The 21,417-nt window shown below is 48.6% G+C and overlaps 2 pseudogenes; both read left to right on the top strand.

Moving 5' to 3' along the window:
* The window catches only part of LOC115322677, a 98,423-nt pseudogene extending 79,437 nt beyond the window's left edge, over positions 1–18,986 (top strand).
* Positions 18,987–19,217: 231 nt separating this feature from the next.
* Positions 19,218–19,866, top strand: LOC115329644 (annotated as a pseudogene).
* The last annotated feature ends 1,551 nt before the right edge of the window (positions 19,867–21,417 follow it).

Raw genomic sequence — 21,417 nt, forward strand, 5'->3', positions numbered from 1 at the left:
GTGGTGCCGGCAAAACTTGAGCCATCCGGACCAGAGCTTGAGGCCGCAGCATCGTCAACGGGAAGGCTAGCCGATGGTCCCGGCAGATCCAATGCGTTCAGCAGTGGCGCAGATCGTAGCGGCGCACTTGCAGGTGATGTCTTCCGCTTGTTCCACGCACGTTGCGTCTTCCTCCCGAACGTCCGCCGCGTACTCTCTTTCAATCGAGAGTCCCCCGGCATCTCGATCGCTCGAAATAAAACTCCCGCAACTTCGTAGCGAGAAACCAACGATGTCCGACGCGAACGCGCGAACGTAAACGATTTCGAAACAACGTGCACTCAGCCGCGGAACGAACAAAGCGACGGGCCAAAACGAAGCAGACGACGCTTCTCCACGCTCCCCTTGCGCTGCTGGAGGCGCGCGCGCCAAGAGGAGGAAAGGAGCAAAAGTGGAAAGGGGCGCGTCTTGGCCTATGACAGGCGCGCGCGGCACGACGTACCCGTGACGTACGCGCGCGGGCCAATGAGCAATCGTTATTCCGGTCGTGCAAACCCGCGGAATGCGGACGCTCTCCAAGGTTGTCGCGATAGTGAGTGGGATGAGGACGTAGGGAAGAGAACCAGCTCCCCAACAAGACCAAGATGGCCGCGATCCGACGATCGGCCGTGAAGCGACGCGGGCGCGCAGTTTGACTATTTTTTTGCGTTGGATTCGCGATTTGAGCGTCGCGGAGGCATCGTATTTATCGTTTTTTTTATACTTAGACGTCGAATAGGACATTGAAACTTCGCAGGCAGGTACTTCAGACTATATTCTATCCAAACATGTGATTTTTGAACAACCCCAAATTTCGCGATTTTTTACCATTTTAAGACCCGCGTCTCGCCTTAATGAGGGCTAATAGTTCTGCTTGGTTCTGCCGAACATTCATTTCGATCCGGCTGTTATATTAATGACGCACCGTCAACCTATTAGCACGTCAAGCAAAGCGGTAGTTCAGAGGAACAACTAAGCTAACCGACGGCAGCATTCCGCAAACGCATCACTCTTCACCAGTCCGGGACCCAGGACATATGACGGTACATCAGCCTTGCAAGTGTTTTTATGGTGAGTAAAAAATGTTTTGCGAACAAGCGTTGGTATACGAACAGGTTTAATTTGTTACACTATGCACGCCAACTCACGAGCAGCGATTACTTTGCGGAGAAAGGGGGTTATCTTCGATAAAGTCTTCGTTCCGAGTAAACAGCTGGGACAATGTACCGTTTTTTGTTTGTTTTTTTGTTCACAGTGCGCCGACAGTATGCCGACAGCATCGAGGTTTCTACATACCCCCGGTGGTCAGCAATTCAACGGTGACGAGAACCTTAGCTTTACGCTGAAGCAGTGCCGCTGCGTCTGGTTCTGACCGCGACGGTCGGTCGATGCATCCACCAATGGAAAAGATAGTACAAGCGCGGTATACGAATCAACCTTGCCGATGTCATCTGCAGAAGTCGCAGAAACGAGAAATAAACAAACACTTACCACAAAGAAAGTTGACGAGATCATCCTTTCGCTTTTTTTTTCGTTTTTAAAAGTGATATTAGGATTATCTTTCGTCTTATTGCGATATATAGCAAAACGCAGGTGTGCGGGTAGAGAAACCAAGGTAGCAGACGATAGTGTCCTGTCCGCAAACGTCGGTTGAAAATGGACCAAGCGTCAGTATCGAGGGCTTGCGAACAGAGGCAAAAAATTATGACATTAGACGAGAGATTGAAGTTAATTCGGGAAGTTGGGGCAAGAAGAGAACAAATTATGGGAAAATTCGGTCCTGCAGTAACTGCACACACGAGACAGCAGGCGTGGCTCGACATTGCCGATGCAATGAATGAGCAGGGAGCGCAGAGGACCGCAAAGCAGCTCAAGGAGGCGTGGCAAAACCTCCTGAAAAAATGCAGAAAGGTCTACAGCGCCTACAAGAAGCATGAAGGACGCAGGTGAGACGGAGGAATTTGCATATTTTGAAAAACAAACTAGTTTTCGATTGTTCGCTTTAAAGATGAGTTGGAGGGGGGGACACAAAAAATAAACAGAACCTTTTCTGCCATGGATTATAATGCCGTGTTAGCATTTAATTTTTTTATGGCATGACTGATGACAGATATAAAAGTAAGTGTTGACGTGTAACTTTCCACTACATTCCTGTCCCTGTTCGAAAACAGTAATAAAATCAAAAGAGGCAACATCTCAAAACACTTTATTGAAATTCCCTTTAACCGTGTTTTAGTAACCGAGACACACATGAAACAGCAAAAAGTGTGGTAGACCGGAGACAGAGGAGATCAAAATGTTGAAAGCACACCACCTAAACTGTGCCTTTTCTGTTTTTTTTCAAGAAAAGTCCTAAAACTTAGGGCATAGTTGTTGATCGAACACGTCGCTGAATACCCTACACTACTGCATCCTCAAGGCACACAGAAAGCACTATGTACAAAGTTGACTGCAGCACAATTGCACGCAGCGATGTGCATGTTGAAAGGTCACTGTTGCAAGATCACTCCACTGCAATGTTAAGAAGTTACATTTCTGCCACACAGTATAAATTACTATGCTTTTATTTGATGCTTCATAATGCCGTTGGATTTCTGCTGTTTATATTCTAGCTTGGTAGTTGGTTATTGATCCCCTTCTACTCTGCAATGCCTCTGGGGCCCGGGTGACTATGGAATGAAAATAATGTGCATTCATTTGGTAGGCGCCGGCCCAAACCCCCATGAACTGACGCCCCTAATTCAGGCAGTTCTCGACGTGATCGGCGTCGACTCGCCGAACCTGTGTGAGCTCGATGTCATTGAGGGTGACACGGAAGAGTGAGTGGATTACTCTTACATCAGTCTGTATGACAAGTCAACAGCACTGGGTGCCGGGCATGCAGAACAGCTCTGTTATTAATGGTGGGACCCTAAGAAACTGATGTGAGAACAGGGAGATTGTAAAAATTGTCATAGTGCCATACACACAATATCTAATTGGAAATCAGCGCACTTTCATGTATCACTACTGCGTGATGCAGGTTAGGGATAGGGAGCCCAGGCTAGCGGACATACTGCACTGCCTTTGGGACAAGCATGTAATCGTGAATTTCTCTTCATTTTACTCATACGGCTGCCTAATTGCTCTACAAACAACCTGCTAAAAAACACACACACAGAAGGATATGCAGCAAAATCTGCTCATTACTAACATAGCTAACAACCAGACAACAGAACTACCGATGTACCAAAGCCAGGTATCCGAACAAAGAAGAGTTGTATTACACTTTTTGATGGTTGAAGGAACGCAAGGTGGTGATATTTAGTTCTAACCGCTTAACCAACAGGTGCAACATGTAAGACAATATGCTTCCTTTTGAAAAAAAAAAAAGAGGTACACCCCTGTTGTTACGCATGAGTGAACAAACTCCTGGTTTATGCTGTGACGAACTAGTGCGGAACGCAAAAAGGAAAGAGGTAGCATTGATGGCATCAGTTATCAGTTTAACAGGAGGATTGAAAGCCATAGTGAGATTGACTCTATACATAGCCAAGCGAAGACTCTTTTGTAGCATCGTGGATTTCGTAAACAACGAGACTTGAATGTTTGGTTTCACAACATCCTTAGGTGAAATAAACGGCAAGGTTAAGAAATTTATAAGAAAGCTAAAGGTAATGAAATACTGAAAGTTGCAACCGGTACAAGGAACATTACCATAATATCCCGAGAGACGACCCATTCCCAACAGATAGCCCATCCTGATTTGTAGCAGGACTTTCTATTTTTCAATGGCTCAAGTTGAGCTACCTTGTAAACACCGAATGTTAGCCTACCCCATATTTTTACCTAATGTGCTCTCAGTTTTGGGTAGGCAATTTCTCGGGATATAACGGTGAGCATGGATTTCTGCATGAGCACCATGTGTGTGGTCCACTCGGAGATGCTTGAAGCATCAGAGAGTTTCTGTTCTACAGTTAAGTACACTGTGGCAAAATTCCAGCAACATGTCGGGGTTACAAACAGTGTATGTTATACGTAAATTGCCTGCACACTTCTAATAACTACAGCAAATCACTTCCTGCATATCCATTTGTTACAGCGATAGCTTGAGGCAAACGGCAGCGCCGCAGCCTCGCGCGTCAGGAAGCGGCCAAAGGGTGGCAGCAGCAGAAGGGTGGCAGCAGCAGAAGAGTGGGCAGCAGCTCCCCGTGTCTTGCAGACGAGACGTTGGTGCCGGGAAGCTGCGCAGAGGTATCAGCAGCAAGCTGAGGACCAGCAGGGGATGGAGGCGGAGAACCTCCTGTTGGATAGGGAGGCAACAAAAAGAGCCATAGATGCCTCCAATGCGCAAATCGCTGCAGCAGATGCTGCTAAACAGCCTTACACTGAAATGCTAAGGCTACAAACCTTGCAGGCTGAACTTAAAATTGAGCTTTTGAAAAAACAATTGGGAAAGGAGTAATCAGAACAGACCAAGGGGGGGGGGGAGCATTAAGTTCTACAATTTCTTTTTTTTTTTAGATTGACGAAGCAAGGGCGGATGTGAAATAATAAAGTACATTTTGAAATGCAAGGATTTGTGAAAACCTCAGTATGTTAGGGGGTACTCGTCCCTGGAGAACAACACTCGACCCTATGCGACAGCCAGTAAGATGGTGCAAGTAATTTTAATGAATAATGAAATATGTTTATCGCCTCCCCTGTATTCCAGAGTACACACATTGGTATCCGACACCAGCGACAATCTAACCAGCTGAGTCTCCATACATGTGCGCAAGCCTGTCGACATGTCAAAAACATCATTGTTGGGCACTAAGGAAAGAAGCTTAACAATTCGACCCTGCACAAAACAAAACAGCAAGTAAGCAAATAACCTAGGAAGTGCCTGCACAGCGCAAACAGTGATTATGCGTTTAAATGCATGGTTACTGGTGTGGCCACTCGGTGTGCCCGATTTGTTCGAGGAGAGTGTGTCGCGGAATTTACATCGTTCAGGAACTCTGTACTCTCTTTGTTCACTTCCCAAAGTAAACAGGCATTACCATACTTCAACGTTGTTCGACAGCGATTTTATACACCCTTTACTCTTTTACTAAGTGAAATAACCAATGACAGAATTATTCCTCTTATGTACATGATTCATTAGTGGCTGTTATAATCAGGCCACTACTGTGACGCATACAGGTTGACTCCTTTAACCTGTAGAATACTTTTAAATATGGTAATAATGGCACCAACTTATAGGACAGAGGCGCAATAAAATGAAATGGTATTATTTTTAAGGCTATTATTTCGCTCACCCCCATAACTACTCGCACTGAGGGCATTGATGTTCGCGTACCTGTAGTACGAGGACAAGCACGATGACCAACACACAGAAGTGGGCCGAAGCTTTTCGCACAAAAGCCGCACGCACTGTTGACCGAGGCACACAACAGCAATATATTGCACGACTTTTGCGTATGTGGTTCCATGGGTCATGTAGCAATTTCACTGTTAAACGCAGTTGCAATTATGCTGCTTGACCAACTTTAACCTTTTACAATGAGGTACGCTGCAAGATATGTTAATCAATCTTTGGGCATTTGTTACCACATACCGAAACTGGATGAGGCGAGAATGATTCTGATCCGTGCCTGCAATGCTGTTCAGAAGAGTTACCTTGTTTGGACACTGCCACATTACATCTTAAGTGCATGTCATTGTTGCAACCAACAAAAAACATGCTGCAATGAAGAGGGTTTGCGAGACAATATGGTTTGCAATGCTTGAGGCACTCTTTCTGCTACAATGTTCGGAATCAGGAAAGGGTACAGACGTCTTCGATATGAGGGTGGACGCCTGAGCGGCATACGACGGGCGCTGCATCGTCTCCAAGCAACGCTTTTGCAAACAAAGGTGGATAGCAGTCGCAGCAAAACATCTGCTTGCTCTAATATCTGCCAACGCTTCCATTCTTTTGCAACGAGTGAATTCCGCAAAGCCTGTTTACCCTCGTATTGAAACCATACATGAAGAGTGCTTAATAAAGATATAAAATATCTATGTTCTCCAAGGAATATGTCGGGGTTGGTTCAGCCCCTTATATTAGCTGCTGGTAAACCCACAGTCAAAAGATGCCACGAAGCATTCAAGAAAATTTATTATATGAAATCGCGTGCCACATTCAAATTGTTATTATGGTTATCCATTTACGGAGCCTGGTAAACACACAGAGAGGACAATATCTCTGTATGTTTCTCGCATTCAAAAAAATCTGTTTGAATTGAAAAGACCACATACCGACATACCTACGCTCAACAGATGAACTGGTCGACAAGGGCACGCCGGGCCTCGTTGCTTTCTCCACGGCCGGCTGCCATGGGCTCCACAGGAACCTCAGGCGGGATAGCAGTCCCTGGCATCGCACAGGGGTATCTCTTGGCGAGATTGTGGAGCACACAGCATGCCACGATGATGTCGCAGCATCTGCTTGGCTCCATGCGCAGCTCGGCGTGCAGGCAGTGGAACCTGCGCTTCAGCTGGCCTATTGTCCTGCGTGCATCATATGGACAGAATGAGTATTATTCATTTAAATTACACTAATATATTAGGGCTGAGACTATTTCATACTTTCTGAATGCTGTAGCCTACCGAAAACCCGGCAATCATTTCTTATCATTGCCCAGATATATAACAGTATGTTTACATGTACACCATATTAAACTTCCCTCGACAAAAGTTCCTCATAGCCGAGTGTAAGCGAAACACAGTTTCATGCAAACAGTCGTTAACATTAGCAGTCTGAAGATGTCTGTCAACGACTTCCCTATAGCAACCCGAGCCCGGTGCAATTTGTCACATTTTTACGGCGAGTCCCAGCAGTGTGGAGTATTTTAGAATGTATGACAAGTAGGCAGGTAATTTCTGTAAAGGTGGGGCCGGAAAAAAAAAAACACAGCTTTGCATTTGTATCTTTTTGCTCTTCTGTATCCAGGTTGAACCAAAATATTGCCTTTCACACGTATGTAACAAATCCTGCCCCTAACGAACAAACAATGTGATATGTTCTCCAAAAAATATGTTGGAGAATATTTTATGTTTTTGTTTCTTGATACTATGCATGCGTTTTGCATGTCTGCTTTTTATGCAACACTGCATATATGTGTCTACGGTGCACCCTTATGCAGGCCACCGGGCTGTATAGGGGCACTGGAAAGTACAATAAATAAATATATATTCTTGGGATAGTATTTTCTTTCTTCTCTCTTTAGGTTCCGTGCAACCACTGTTTTCTGCTTGGTCTAGAGAACGCAAAACTGTATGTAGGGACGTTACAATTAACAGTGTCTTCTGTGCTATGACAACAGAACGTTATGTTGTCTAGTGGCATTCTTTTCAATATAGCAGCCCAGTAACCCACCACGATGCGTGACCTTGTCTTACCTTTCAACAATATTCCTTGTCGTGGTGTGTGCCGTGCTGTACCTCACTTTTGCTGATGATGGCGACAGGAAGGGCGTCATTAGCCACGGCTGGCAGGTCTAGCCGCTGTCGCCGAGCAATAGGCCATCGTAGACGCCATCGGCCAGCTTGACTGATAGTGTGCTCTCGGTGAAAATCCGGGAGTCGTGCATACTTCCTGGCCATCTCGCAACCACATTGCGTATGCGGCAGGATGCGTCAACTACCACCTGTACATTGATGGAATGGTACAGGTGGCGGTTCACATACACTTCCTCGTGCACGTGCGGTCCCTCGATTCGAATGTGGGTGCCATCAACAGCACCCACGACACAAGGGAACCCGGCTACGTCAAAGAACTGCTCCTGCAAGGCAGCACTCTCTGCGAGGTCAGGCCACCTGCATTGCCAATACATTTACAAGTTAATTTACAGCACAATACCCTAGCATGCACATTTATGCAAAGTTTAGCCGACAACATTCGTTTTTTTTCTGTTTCAGTGTTCATCGTAAAAAAGAAATGTCGTAAATATCGCCAAATGCCTTGACAAAACAAAATGTTTGAGAAAAAAAAAAGTGGGCCCACACCGCGGATCGAACCCGTGTCCACTTATGTATGAAGCAGACACCTTACCCCCTATGCACGGTAATCGCCCCTATGCTATGCCATCTTTTTTTTTTTTTTTTAACCCTATGTTATGCCACCACTTATAAAACACGTTGTAACCATTCATGTTATAAGCTCCTTGCACTGACGTCACATCGCATACTTTTGAACACCAAGTAAAAGGAGAGGGAAGCTGCTTTTGTGAGAATTTTGAGAAACGGGTTAATCTTCTCTAATCACCTGGTAGGAGAATAGAAACGCCTGTGCAAACCCGGGAGGCACAAAGGAGGATCTTGATAAGAGGATAACTCCTTCTTTCCCCTTTCTCTGGAGGGCAGTTTCGCGTAGTGCGTACTGCCCTTTCCGGCCGAGGTGCACGACGGAGTGCGTATAGCTTTACTCAAACAAATTCAACATAATCTGACTTTTTTTTTTTTTTTTTTTACTCGGAACGCTCTGGAACTCTTTACCGTATGAAGTCTTACCGTATGAAGTCCCTTGCTCGACGTGCCAGAGCTACGGTGATCTGCCTCACGGACCGTGAAGCACTAGAGACTTGTACGTGGACGTAGTCGCCTGCAGTGATGAGGAAGTTGCCCGTGGCGTAGAACTGCAGAGCGACGATCACCTGCTGCTCTGCGGACAGGGCGCAGCTGCGACGCGTCGACCGCTTTAAGTCCGGGCGCAGTGTCTTCGCGAGAAACATAATTTCCGCGCGACCAAACCAGAATCGTTGTTGCAGCGCATCCTCGTCGAATTCTTCCAGCGGATCGAGGCGGTCCCGGAACACACGTTGTCGTCCCAGCATGACGACAGCGTACTGCGCGTACGCGCGGTCTCGTCGACGTCGACGCCTCGTCCCGTTTGACATTGTTTCCGTTATCAAAGTACAAATAGGTCCGCAAATCAGTTGTTAGTAAGTCCGCAGTCGATCGATGGGCTAATCGGTGGATCGGTTGGGCAAACGGAAGAGAGGGCAAACAGTTGAGATCAGCAGGAATCGTAGAAACGTGCGTCGCAGGGAACAAAAACGAGACTACAGCAGCGGCATTGCCAGACTGGAAGGGACTCGGGAAAGTTATGCATTGTTTATGGCGAAACATATTGAAGGAAATGTTTCTTATGTTTTCAAATATTCGTCGACAAACTCTAGCATGGTAGCTAATATTTCTTTGTAGCATGTGAAGCAAATAAATTGGTCGTCAAGTACAACATTACTATATTTTGACTTAAAATACCATACTAGAGCGATAACAACCAGTGGAAAGAGAATAAACAAAATGACTGGCTTGTTTCACCGATAGATCACGCATCTTACTGCCCAATCAAAAATAATTATTGTGGTTTTATATCCAGCCGTTTATTACAGTACCTAGGTACTTTTTCCTTCCTAGGTACCGTGGTTTACTAAAATGGGTTTACCATCGCTTCGAGAAAACCGGCCCTGGATGCCCTTCTCCCCGGACACGGGAAAGCCACGCACAGCCAGACGTGGGCGAGCGAACCCGCATGGCTCAGGGTCTGTGGAGGTGCCTCTCCAAACACCTGCTTTCACAGGTGCCCCCTGCAAGGGGCGGACCTCCGCTGGAGCGGTTGAATCTCCGTGGCCGAAGGCATGGGCAAGAGAACCGATTGTATGTACGTGGCCATACACGTCTCGGCAATGTTCACAGTTCTGTTTGCTTTCCTCACCTAGATTTATGCCGTGATTACCACCCCAAAGGTGTAAACTCATGTAGCCAAATTCGGTGATCGATATCTTAGCGGTGTCAGTCTCATAACAAAAAAATGACTATGTCATCTTCGCAGGAACCACGTTTGATAGGACCGGTGGCAGTCAGTCCATCGAACGATGTTTCATTGACAGTTTCTTTCGTCGACACTGCGATTTATTTCGTTGAAATGATTGTGCATTTTTTTCATTCACAGCTTAGTTTATTTGTTTTCATTACCAGCAGTGCTTACCGACCTCGGCGATGCATGCGGACAGGCCTGTGCGCCTCTAGATATTTAAGCCTCACAACAAATTCTATCTAATCCTTATAGAGAAAATATTTTGTCAGTGAAACGTTACCGTTCACGAAACGTAAGTGTCGACAAAAGGTTTGTCAATAAAACGTGTTTTAATCAAAAGTTGGTGACGAAACGATCCACCATTAATTAGAGTATCAATCATCGCATACACTTTATTACTTTCCCGACATTAAAGTTGCTCAACTGCTGAAAGGTTGAGGGCGTACCTTTATTCAACACAATTTGTCGCGCTGACTAGGCTGCGCACGACTTCCGCAAAATGTGCTTTTCTTGGTTATCACTATTGTGCCAAGCTTTGAAATCAGCTCGTTAAAGACTAACACAATCGACCGTTTTTTTGTTTTTTTTTCTTCTTCAGGCGACATTAAGGTTGTCATCGGGATGTGGTGGAACCTCCGTGACACCTTCGGGGACTGTCTGAGGAACAGTAAAGGAAAAGACTGGCACAGGTGCCAGAAAACCACAGTCCAGCTGGCAACATCTTAAGGACTTGGTATTCCTGCGGGACTTTGTGGGACCGTTGGTCCCACAAAGTCCCGCAGTCCTGCGGGTCCTGCGGGACCCGCAGGACCCGCAGGACCCGCAGGTCCCGCAGTCCTGCGGGATCGTTGGTCTGCGGGTGGTATGCTGCGGGATCGTTGGTCAGCGGGTGGTATACAAAGTCCTGCGGGACCGTTGGTCTGCGGGTGGTATGCAGTGGTTCGACGATGGCCGGTGCCACTGAGACGAAGGATCTCTTGCGTCAGCTGGGCCATGAACGAAGATCCGCGATCTGTAATCAGAACTTCGGGAGCGCCGTGCCGGAGGACGATGGACTCGATGAAAAACTTGGCGACTTCCACAGCAGTCCCCGAAGGAAGAGCTTTCGTTTCGGCGTACCGCGTGAGATAATCTGTGGCGACGATGATCCAGCGGTTCCCCGACGTCGAAGGCGGAAAAGGACCAAGTAGATCCATTCCGATCTGCTGGAAGGGTGTAGTTGGAGGAGAAATGGGCTGCAGAAGTCCGGCCGGCCTCGTCGGCGGTTTCTTGCGTCGCTGGCACTCGTGGCATGATCGTGTGTATAGGTGGACGGTCTTGGGGAGCTTCGGCCAGTAATACTTCTCACGAATACGGGCCAGTGTCCGGCTGTAACCAAGGTGTCCGGATGTCGGGTCGTCGTGGCAGGCTTGGAAGATCTCCTCTCGAAGGTCACTCGGGATTACCAGCAACCAAGGTGTGTTGTTGTTGCCGAAGTTCTCTTTGTAGAGTACACCTTGTCGGATGGCGAAGGTCGGCAGTACTCGTGAGAAGACACGTGGCACGGTACTCCTGCCCCCTTCCAGGTGCTCGATTAATGCGCGCAGCTCAGGATCGTCCCGTTGACGTCGTGCCATGTCGTCGGTGTTCACTGCTCCTAGAAAGCACTCGTCGTCATTGTCGTCGCTGCAGCCGGAAGGGGTTTCGACGGGGGCTCTGGACAGGCAGTCGGCGTCGCTGTGCTTGCGGCCTGACTTATAGACCACTGTCATGTTGAACTCTTGTAGTCGAAGACTCCATCGAGCAAGGCGTCCTGACGGGTCCTTCAGCTTCGCAAGCCAGCAGAGCGAGTGGTGGTCCGTGACTACCCGGAACGGGCTGCCGTACAAGTACGGACGAAACTTCGTTATTGCCCAGACGACCGCAAGGCATTCTTTCTCAGTTGTGGAGTAATTTTTTTCCGCCTTGGACAATGTCCGACTTGCGTAGGCGATGACTCGCTCGATGCCTTCTTGCACTTGGACTAGTACTGCGCCCAGTCCCGCGTTACTTGCGTCCGTGTGAATTTCTGTTTCCGCATCCTGGTCGAAATGTCCAAGCACAGGAGGAGTCTGGAGTCGTCGTTTCAGTTCGTTGAATGCCTGCTGTTGCTCCTCGGCCCATTCGAACTTCTTGGCGTCCTTCGTGAGATTCGTAAGTGGTGCGGAAATCCTTGCGAAATCCCGAACGAAGCGTCGATAATAGGCACAAAGTCCAAGGAATCTTCGCACGGCCTTCTTATCTGTCGGCGCTGGAAATGCCGCGACGGCGCGAGTCTTCTCGGGGTCTGGGCGGACGCCTTCGTTACTAACCACGTGGCCAAGGAACTTCAGTTCGTCATAGGCGAACCGGCACTTTGACGGCTTGAGTGTGAGTCCGGCGGTCTGAATGGCTTGAAGAACAGCTCGGAGTCGTCTCAAGTGCTCGTCGAAGTCAGCTGAAAATACTACGACGTCGTCAAGGTAGACGAGACAACTCTGCCACTTCAGCCCTGCCAGTACGGTGTCCATGACACGCTGGAAAGTTGCTGGCGCTGTGCATAGTCTGAAGGGCATCACCTTGAAATCGTACAGTCCATCCGGCGTGACGAAGGCTGTCTTCTCTCGGTCCCGTTCGTCGACCTCGATTTGCCAGTAGCCGCTCTTCAGGTCCATCGATGAAAAGTATCGAGAGTGGCGCAGCCGGTCCAGAGTGTCGTCGATGCGGGGGAGTGGGTAGACGTCTTTCTTCGTAGCCGTGTTGAGCTGCCGGTAGTCCACGCAGAACCGAAGAGTTCCGTCCTTCTTCTTAACCAGCACGACTGGAGAGGCCCATGGACTGCTTGAAGGTTGGATTATGTCGTCATTCAGCATCTCTTGAACTTGCTGATGGATCACCTCCCTTTCCTTAGCGGAGACTCTGTACGGCGATCGATGCACAGGGCGCGCGTCGTCCTCAGTAACGATGCGGTGCTTGGCAACCGCGGTCTGGCGCACCTTCGACGACGTCGCAAAGCAGTCGCGGTATTCGGCGAGGAGGTTAACCAGCTGACGCCGTTCAGGGTCCGGAAGCTTAGGGTCAATGTCGAGCTGCGCTGGCGACGTACTGTCTTGCTGGGGCGACAAGGATTCGTCAGTGATCGCAGTGATTTCGGCGGGGTTTCGGAGTTTCTCGACGTGGCCCACGGCTGCACCTTTCGTGAGGTGTTGCGTTTCGTTTCGGAAGTTCGTCACGAGGGCCACAGTCCGCCCATCCTGAAGTTCAGCTACTCCCCTTGCGACGCCTATGCCTCTTCCCAAAAGCAATTGGAGGCTTCCCTCGAGAAGAACTTCGCCACAGGAAGCTTCATCGATCCCGACAAGTACGAAAACACTCGACCGCGGTGGTAGGTTTACGTGGTTTGCGAGGACTCGGACCGTGGGTGACGTCGCTTCGGGTTCCTCCGCTGGTGGAGCAGGTTTTCGTAGCGTCAGCCGGTTTGTTCCGAGGTCGATGACGGCGCCATACTCGCAGAGAAAGTCCATTCCGAGGATAACGTCCCTCGAACAGTCTTGCAGAACGACGAACTTGACAGGGCACGTTTCACCGTGGATCTCGACGCGAGCAGTGCATCTCCCGACTGGTGTGATGAGATGTCCTCCGGCGGTTCGTATTTGGGGTCCTTCCCACGGCGTCATGACTTTTCGAAGGCGGCGGGAGAGCCTCCCACTCAAGACTGAGTAGTCTGCTCCGGTGTCCACGAGTGCTGATGCGTCGTGACCGTCGATGACGACGTTTAGGTTGTTGGACACCGTTGCAGGGGCGTCGTAGCGATGCGTGGCGTCGGGAGAGTGGGAGCGCTCCGGCGTTCTTGGAGGCTCTTTACGTCGGTCGTCTTCGGCAACTCCACCTCCAGGGGTTGCCGCGCCTAGTTTCCCCGGCGAGGAGCGAGGGGCGACAGGCTTTCACGTCGGGGTCGGTGCATCGGCGAAGCTGGACGTCGTGGCGATGGCGACCGGAACTCTCGGCGGGACGCAGGCTCGGGGGACTGGGGTCGTCGCAGGTACTCGTCGATCTCCCGAGGGCGTTCACCACACCGGGGGCGCGGGTCGTTTGGGTGGAATCCGCGCAGCCCGAGTCGTCGGTATGGGCATCGGCGGTACACATGGTCGGCTTCCCCGCAGTGGTAGCAGAGCGGGCGTCGGTCGGCCGTTCGCCACACGTCGGTCTTCCTCGACGAGGGTTGCCCCGGGCGAACGTCGTGGACTTGTCCTTCCTGGCGTCGAGGATACTGTGGCATCGGAGGGTCTCGTCGGGGTGGCGCCGTGGTCTGGCGGTTAGCTTGCGGCGATCTTCGGGCCATGGCGGCGTAGCTCAAAGTAGGCTCCTCTGGCGTCGTCGTTTTGATCGGAATCTCAGGTTGGAAGGCTCGGTGGACTTCCTCTCGGACGACCTCGGCGAGCGACAGGGAGGACGAGCGATCCGTAGCGGGGAGCATCTTGCGGATTTCTTCCCGGACGACTTCACGGATGATGTCACGGATGCCTGGGAGGTCGGTACCAAGGTCGTATCCGGATGTCGCCAGAGTAGTCACGCCAGGGTGCCGCTCGTAGTGCCTGGCGCGTGCTAGTAGCGCACGCTCCATATTCGTCGCCTCCGTGACGAACCCGTCGACAGTTGTCGGAGGATTGCGAATGAGACCTCCGAATATCTCGCTTTTGACACCCCTCATCAGGTGTCGCAGCTTCTTCTCCTCTGTAGCCTGAGGATCGGCGCGGGCGCTCAGGCGAAGAACATCCTCAACGAAGCTGGTGATGCTTTCATTCAGACCTTGGGTCCTTGTTCGAAGGATGTCTTCGGCCCTCTCGCGTCGGTGTTGGCTGGTAAACGTCTTCACTAGCTCTTACTTGCACACCTCCCACGAGGTTAAAGAAGCCTCGTGGTTCTCCAGCCAGTACCTTGCAGTACCTTCCAGCGAGAAGTAAAGGTTCTGCAAGCAGTGCTCAGCTGACCACCCGTTATGTCGGGCCACACGTTCATAATGTTGCAGCCAGTCCTCGATGTCCTCGTGGGTGTCTCCGTGGAAAGGCGTCGGAGCTTTGGGTGCGACGGGCAGGTATACGACGCTGGCGGTGGACGGGTTCTGGGACGACTGGCTGTCCATCGTTGGCCTCGTTGGCTGCTTAGTCTTGGGCGGTAGAGGTCCGAATTCCGGGTGTAGACCTTGGGTGCGACGACTGAACCGGATCTCGGAAGTGCTTTCGTCGGTTCTTCGTGGGCTAGGCGTCGGACTTGCACTGTGGGCCGTCGGAGGGGTACGCGGCAGGGGCATGCGGTACCCCGCACCTCCACCAAATGTCACGGGTGGTGACCAAACAAAAAACAGGAAATAAACAGAAAGAAATAAACGTTTAATGTGGCGAACTTGTGCCAAAAAAAAAATAAAGAAGGAAACAGAAGAAAGCAGAGCGTCGCGGGCGTCGAAGTCGGCGTGTCAGCAGAATCGAGCGCTGGGGCGAGACTGACTCGACAAGGTCGCGGGCGGCCTCTTATCTAGAGTGCGTCGCTATCTCGAAGATTCGGCGAAAGCGGCTCGAGCGTCGCGTGATCGGGGCGAGAATGAACACGCACTTTCTAGAAAACAAAAGCAGGAATAAATGATAGAAGCTACGTGCGGTACATGAATAAACGGGAACTTTCTGGAGGACCGTGACCGAGCGTTGCTTTCTCAGCCTTGCGCGCGGCAATAATATACACAATGTGAAAACATTAACATAACCTTTCCACATGACCGTCGGCGGGGGGGTGGGGGTTCCCCGCGCCTGAGAAGGCTAGAAAGAAGCGGTGCGAGGGACAGCGCACTTCTCTGTTCGGCTGGGGCTTTAGACACATGGCAAGAAACTCCGAGTGAAGAAAACGAGGCGCCTGGTCTAACATTCTTACTGTCGTCCTTGGTTTAGTCTTGTGTCAAGAGATAATCACTGTTTAGACTAACAAAATTAACATAAATTGAAGAGGATTCCTAATAGACATACACCTAATAGTTCTAAAAAAAGATTTGCACGTAATAGTTCTAAAAAGGTGTAATAAATGTATGCACCTTTTCATAACTATTAGGTGTTTATCTAACCGCGACTGTGGTAAAGCATCAAGACCAACAATTGGTGCAAAAAAGCGGAGTATGGATCTCGGGTGGCGCCGCAATTATGCGATTTGTACCTGGCGGCAAGCAGAAAATCGAAAACTTTCTGAAAGATACAAGAGTCGAGGCTATTTTCCGCTATGTGGACGACTTCCTAATACTTAGTGCCTTCGAGGTAGATGAGCAGAGAAACAGATGCAGAAATACAGTTCTGGGATGTTTCCAGAAAGTTGAATTAACCTGGTTTTCATGCATGAATAACCTGCAGAAAAAAATATAAAAATCCTAAACCTCACTCTGATTTCCAATCAAAGACATGTGCAGGAAGTATGAAACCCGGTCAGCAAAAGGGTTTCTGCCGTTGATATCTGGACGCTCAAGAACCATTAAGAGAAGTGTCGCCAGCATGGCTCTAGTCTCTGTACTACACAAATCGTGTAAACATCAAACAGAGCAAAGCTTCAAAAAAACATGTCACAAATACGAGAATCAGGATATCCAACAAGTCTCATGGTACTCGTGTATGAGAACATCCGCAAAAAAAACATTGGAGAATGAAAACGCAGACGAAACTCAAAGAAAGTTTGCGGTGCTACCCCATTCATAGGATTGCGCACAAGTTGAAAAATATTGCCGCAGAAAATGACATAAAGGTATGTTTGGAAAAAGCTTGAAATAAAAGGCTAGCATATTACCTTGAATTACAGAAGAAAACAAATTTTGGAGAATCCCATGACGCCATACGGTATCATAGGCCTTCTCGAGACCAAAAAAGACTGACAAGCAGTACTGGCTGTTTCCGAAAGCTTCCCATACTGCCGTTCCAAGACGAATCAGATGATGCAGTGTAGAACAGGATGACCAAAAACCGCGCTAAAATTGATCAAACAAACCCCTCTTTTCAAGGATATAAACGAGAAGACAATTAACCATTCATCCAAAGGTCTTGCAGAAGCAACTAGTGAAAGCTATAAGCCGGCAACTGGAGGCAGATGATGTATCTTTACCGTGTTTCAATAGTGGTTGTAGTTTGCGGGTTTTATGGTGCAAGAGCTACGATGGCCATACTGCGCCAAGCTAAGTAAACTAAAATCAACTAAACAGATGCACCAAGGAAGAATTTCTGCCATAGTTTCAAGATTAGAATGATTCCTATCAAGATTGGAATGATTCCTATTTGCCAAAAGAAAGGCAAGTAGCCCTTCAGCCAAATTTGGTTAGTAAATTCCAGGATAATTTGAAGCACAGCAGGATGGTGCATATGCTAGTGAATGTTGTCACTTCCCGGGGCAGTGGTATCACTCCGTCGAAAGGCCTGTGTAAGCTCACTAAGTGTAAAGGGAGCATTGTACGGCTCTACTGTGACTCCCGCCAGTTTGATAGCCTTCTTTTCAGCTGTTTGTTTTAGACAAAAAAAGGAATCAAAGTAATGAACATGATACCTTTTCAAAATAGCTTCCCAAGATATCTGCCTGCTCTTCAATGCTAGACCTGTCAGTGTGACATGGAGAAAGGAGGCTTATCATGCCAAATAGGGTTTCTGTAAAAATTCATACACAAGACAAAGAAGGAAACCTCAGAGTAAAGTAACAGCTGGAAAAACAACTTAAATTTTCAGTACCAAATCCCATAACCCTCATCAAGCTGCTGTCTTGAGCTGCCAGGGAAAGCTACGTTGCCATAAAGAACATCCGAGACTTGTGAAATCCTTCACAGGGCTGCTGAAGGTAGCTGTACCAGCTTTCGCCTTCAGCCCGCTCCTGAGGTGTGAAGCTAGTGAGGACAAAGTTCACCGCAAGCAGTTTACAGTACTTGTGTGCAGAAAGTTCATGGGCCCACTTCTTGTCAACCATGCCTTTAAGGAGACTGATAGACATGACGTTTACAAGGCTTTTGCAAAGAAGCTTCTCTCACACAAGTGTGTGAAGTTGCAAGATGAGTAGCAGCACCGTTTTCTTGTTCTTACAGTGCTCATTTTTGTTAAAAGATGAATAATCCCAGGAGAAGAAAAACGAGGGGACAAACAACAAACACAAAATCTCCAACTAGATGGTTCAAAGCATGCTGCACTTGGAAATGGAAGTAATGCCGATCAGCGTACATTTTTCACAGATAGCGAAGTCGAGTAGAATGTATCAACAGAATACAAAAGCATGTTCATACCCTCCCACTATGTTTACATACTTTTATCTCGGCGATCTGCATGGCTCTGCACGATCCTGAGCACACCCTAAACTTGCCTATGTGTCTACCGTATACTGGAATTTGTGGAAGAAGTTCAGCAGATGTGGTTCATAAACTGTGTTTAGACCACTAAAAACAGTGTGCAAATATGAGATGGCGCACCTAGCATGACTTTTCATATCACACAGTGTTTTATCACAGACTTCAATTTTCGGTTTAAGCACATTGTCCGCCCTATTATTTGTTGAGCTCCCGTCCCTCCTTAGATTGCAGTGATTGGTTCTCCGAGGTCTATGCTGAAACACGACAGGTGCTTTTTGAGTGCAGTCGTGCAGCGAGTGCAGTATTGTGTTGTTTCTATGCAGCAGAAGTTCCACTTGGTGGTCATTTTGACATCAAGAATAATGCATGGCTGGAGCCTGATCAAAAAGGTTTAGATACACTGATTTATGCACTTACATGCTCACAGATATTATTTTGAACATGTAGCTGCTTTTTGCTGCGAAGAGTACAGACTGCACATATATGCCAAGTACCGGTACATGGAAGCATAAATGGACTTGCATACAGGACTTCACACCACATAACCTGTTAATCTTATTTTTTTCCTGTGTTACAGCCAAGAAATCATCGGCCAATGCTCTGAAGGACATCACTTTCAGGGAACATGTCCTAAACAAGTCGACACCGCAGCAGCCCAAGCATTGTGCGTGCTTTGCTTCCACTTGCGTAGATCCAGGGAACCCCCAGATTGCAAAGGTGTTAAGAAAGCTACTGTCTGATGCCCCAAATGAATTGTGGAGTAACTATGCTGTGAAAGTTTCAAGAGCCACTAATTAGACACTCCTGAAACACACTGATAAGCTGCTTTCAAAAGCAAGTCTGGAGATTTCGGCCAGCTACATAGCATCCATCTTTCCATTTTGCAAGGAAGAAAGGACCATAGAATGCAAGGCTACGCTAGGACAAAACAGGAATCCTGCCTGGACAAGGGAGAAAGTTGGCCACCTGGAGTCATCAATTTTCCAATAGATTGTGCACCGGACCTGTCCCGAGAGTTTGGTGCAGGACATGTATCCAAAGGTAAAGAAACTCAAGCCTGGAGACCCTAGGCAGAATGCCATAGACAACAAGCCAGTTGCTGTGGCAGCATACTTAAGTTTGATGTTATGCTTTGACAAAGATATCCCGGTGGAAGAGACGGGCCTTCAAATACACCAAGAATACCCTTACCTAGCGGTGTCACCTGACCGCATCGTCTTGGAAGGAAATGACAAGGGTATTCTAGAGGTCAAGTGTCTTGCCTCTAAGTGAAAGATGACTCCTACTGAAACATGCCAGTTTGGCGACTTCTGCTGCCATATTGTAAATGGAAACGTGGAGCTCAAGAAGACATGCCCATTTTATTTCCAAGTGCAAAGACAAACAGCAGTTGCTAATGTACAATGGTGTGACTTTGCTGTATGGACGGAGAACGGCGATCTGTGGGACTCACTTTATGTAGAACGAGTCTACTTTGACAAGGTCTTCTCAAACAGCAAAGTTCTTCCCAGCCTCCACTACCTTTACCGCTTTGGCTTCTGATGCGTCGCATAAAAAGGCTGAACTTCCATACAGAAAAGGAAAGGGCTATGTGCCCTACCTCAAGTACAAGGAGGGGTTCTATCTCTGCGAGGGCAATGCAGAAACACTGAAATTGTGCATAAGAAAACTGAAATGAGTTCAGTCTACACTCGGCATGATCTATTTTGTGCTACTTTGCCGTAGCAAACGTAGCTTCTGCAGTGCTCCAACTCTGTCCCATCTAGTTGTGCAAGCGCATGCAAAGGGGACAACGCAAGACGCAACCAAATACTCTTGCCCGTTTGGCCCACATACCCTTTCCCGCATGTAACTGGAATTTCGTATACGACCAAAGATGCGCATTCCATGAATTTCCTAGAGTGTTACTTCCTGCAAACGTCACCTCCGTCTTGTTTGTTGTTAATTCTTTGGCACAGGCTGGACAGCTTTTTCGGGGCCGAAAATATGTGTTTGCAGAAAGAAACCCTCTAGGAAATTCATGGAATGTGCATCTTCGGTCGTATACGAAATTTCAAAGACATGCGGGAAAGGGTATGTGGGCCAAACGGGCAGATGCGTCAATGAAAGGGCAAGAGAGCACATATTATCAGTAAGGAATCCCCCTCGGGCAATTTAGCTATTCATTGCAACAGATGCCCTTGCGCTTTGGAACTGGAAAAAACAAAAGTTCTGGGAAAACTGAGAAACAAAATCTCCAGAGAGATGTTCGAGTCATTTAACATCAGAATGCAGGGGGATGACAGATGCAAAGTGCCCCGTCAGTGCATCTAACAGACCAAAAATTTTAATTGTTGCTTGAGAAGCCCGACTGGGCGTATAAATAGTGTGTTGTTTCTGTCGTGAGTGGCATTCGAGCGACCGCCGACTGCAGCGCCGCGACGCGCCTACGCACGGAGTACTCTCGCCCCGGGGGGGGCCAGCGAACGACGGCAGAACGGCGCAACCATGCAAAGACACGGCTGTATGTCGCCGACCGCACGTATTGACTTTAACCCGTAATAAACCGTTCTTGTTACACCCGAACAACGGCTACGACATGGTGGCAGCGGCGGGATCCGTCCACAACACGAAGTCAGCGAGCAACCGCTCCAGGTAGGCCGTACAAGCCGCACGAAGCGTCCAAGCAGTTGCGCGGGAAAAAAACGTTAGGCCTCGCTGCCAAAGCACGTCCTCGGACAAAGGACCACGCCAACTGGCACGAGGATGACAATGTCCCAGCAAACAAAGCCTCTCAACCCGTTCGTGGTCGAGTTACCGGAAAAACTTGACTTCCGACGACCGGAAGATTGGAAACGATGGTTCACAAGGTGGGAACGATATCGAGTGATCTCGGGCTTGAAAAAACAAGACAACGAGACTCAAGTGAACACACTGGTGCACGCCATGGGCCGGGAGGCCGAGGACATCTTGGCCTCGCTGAAACTAACAGACGCCGAGAAGCAAGACTACGGAGCGGTGACGGAAGCGTTTGGAAAGCACTTCGTGCCAAGGACGAACGTGATATACGAGCGGGCGAAATTCAACAGCCGTAAGCAAGAGCCAGACGAAACTGTTGACGCTTTCGTTACGGATCTTTACAAGGCGGCCGAAACCTGCGAATACGGGAACCTGAAAGAAGAATTGATCAGAGATCGTCTCGTCGTTGGACTGATCGACGTTAAGCTGAGTGAAAGACTTCAGCTGGACT

The sequence above is a fragment of the Ixodes scapularis genome, unplaced genomic scaffold, assembly GCF_016920785.2.
Source record: "Ixodes scapularis isolate PalLabHiFi unplaced genomic scaffold, ASM1692078v2 PGA_scaffold8__174_contigs__length_109621045, whole genome shotgun sequence".
Lineage (NCBI taxonomy): Eukaryota > Metazoa > Arthropoda > Arachnida > Ixodida > Ixodidae > Ixodes > Ixodes scapularis.